The sequence below is a fragment of the Aegilops tauschii genome, chromosome 3 (assembly GCF_002575655.3).
Source record: "Aegilops tauschii subsp. strangulata cultivar AL8/78 chromosome 3, Aet v6.0, whole genome shotgun sequence".
Lineage (NCBI taxonomy): Eukaryota > Viridiplantae > Streptophyta > Magnoliopsida > Poales > Poaceae > Aegilops > Aegilops tauschii.
In genome coordinates, this window is record NC_053037.3 from 605,026,170 (window position 1) to 605,028,339 (window position 2,170).

The 2,170-nt window shown below is 50.9% G+C and overlaps 1 pseudogene; it reads right to left on the reverse strand.

Moving 5' to 3' along the window:
* Positions 1–439: 439 nt before the first annotated feature.
* On the reverse strand, positions 440–1,477 carry LOC141021081 (protein STRICTOSIDINE SYNTHASE-LIKE 10-like; annotated as a pseudogene).
* Between the last annotated feature and the right edge of the window lie 693 nt (positions 1,478–2,170).

Consider the following 2,170-nt stretch of genomic DNA (forward strand, 5'->3'; position numbering starts at 1 on the left):
GGAGGAGTGCCGTCACAGTACACGTCTAAGTATAACCATTGTTTCTTGTCAAAAATAATATAGTGTCTTGACATACAAAAACTTTGAGGGCATATGTGTATGTGTGAATTGCACTGCATATATGTGGTTCTAGAATTCTACAGCAGGAATAAAGAGCAAATTCATTGACTTTGCGTGTTTACGTGAAGGGAACAATCCACGAGTGCATGGTGCGTCCCTGCTCTCTCGCTAGCAATAGCATGCAGGCTGGCTCTTATATGGATAGAATTTAGCTTTTATGCACGTAAATATGGAGGAAAGAACAAATAATGATTTGCTGATAGAAAATGTGTATTACAATAGTCCATCCGACGAAAACAAAAATAAATTGAAAAATTACATTTAGTGGTAAGAGCAAGAAACTAAAAGGCATCCTATATGCATCTACTACAATAGTTCTCTACTTGCGCTTAACAACGCCGACATAAGGAAGCTCTACCGAACCCAAGTAGATTTTGCCATTTGCTCTCTCCATAATCTCGGTGGGCCTCACCTTCTTTGGCCCTCTCATCTCCTCGACTATCTTCCCATCGTTACCGACCCTGACAGCGAGACCATGACTATCACGACCAAAGGGTAACTCATTCTTCTCGCGGTGTAACGCCGCCCAATAGCCTCCTTTGGTGTCGGGCCTCACGTTATCTGGATAGCCGGGCAGGTCGGCAAAAGGCTCCGATGTGCCTGCGTTGACCCCTTTGATCCAATGCCTCAGCAGCTTGCATGGTCCGGTAGATGCGACCACGAGGTGAGTGCGGTCGGCGCTGAGCGCGACGCCGTTGGGGTACGTCATGCCCGCCTGGAGCACCGTGACATCGGATGTCCGTGGGTCGTACCTCATGAGGCGGCCCGTCGAGTCCCCAGTGCGAGTGACCATCTCATGCTGCGACCTTTGATAGTTCATCGAGCTGTCGGTGAAGTAGACCTGACCCGTAACTTGATCGACGTCAACACCGTTGGTGAAGCGCAGAGGAAAACCGTCAACCTGGTTGACCAACACGGTGGCCTCCCCGCCGCCCGGCGCAACCCGCATCAGCCCCTTGTATGCGTCGGCCACGTAGAGGTCACCCGATTTCTGGTTGAACCGTAGGCCGAGCGGACGGCCGCAGCGGCTCTCCCTGGCAGTCTCAGTCTCCGGGCTGAACTTGGACGGCGTGCACGTCCTGCTATCGTAGCCGGGTCCATATGCATAGGTAGTCCATCCTAGCTTTTCGCCGTTCCACTTGAGGATCCGGCCGTCAGAGACGCCGCTGTAGGGGCCCTGGCCTTGACCGTCGAAGGCGACGCTCTCCGGCCCGTGGACCGTCCCACGCGGCAGCGGCAGCTGTTGGCTTCGTGAGGCATCGAAGCTAGTGGCGGCTAAGGCCCCGGGCATGAGGAGAAGGACGAGGATGATCAGCGTGACGGTGGTCTTGAGGAGGCGGCTCATGCTGCACCCCATGTTGTTGTCGATCTGCTGGTTGTCTCCTTGGCTCTTGGACTCTTGGTTAATAAGCACCTGCGCTGGATGGCTTGGTTTGATGGAGAGATCCAAGCTGGAGGCTGCTCTTATATAGCAGCAGCATTGATCCATCGAGAACTAGCAGTAGTCCGAGTCGGCGTGTGGTACAGCCGGAGGCCGAGTGGGTTTCGATCCTACAGAAGAATCGATCCACCTGCTAGCCTGCTTGCTTCGGAGCTCGTACAGCTTGTTCCTTCGGAAAGCACTCCATCGTCATCGTCTCGCCGTCGCCGGAAGTACTCGTCGTCGGCACTCGGCCAACAACCGTTCCGACCAAAACCCCTCTCTTTCCTTGTTTTCATCAACGTACCTTAGGACATGTACAATGGTGCTATCTTAAGAATGCCACGTAGGATAAAAGATAAGGTGGAGGAGAGAGAACTCATAAGAAAAGGCTAGTCTTTTCTTATTTAAGAGAAGACAAGAGATGATCTCTTAGCACAATATGTCTCACCATGTTTTTAGAAATAACTAGTTATTGAGGATAAGGCTAAGAGATGACCCATTGTAGACAAATATTTCTATCATCTCTAAATTACATGCAAGACTTAAGATAAGACCATTTTATCAACCATTGTACATGCCATCTTATCAACCAACTAGTACTACGAATGGTACACGTACACAGGACAG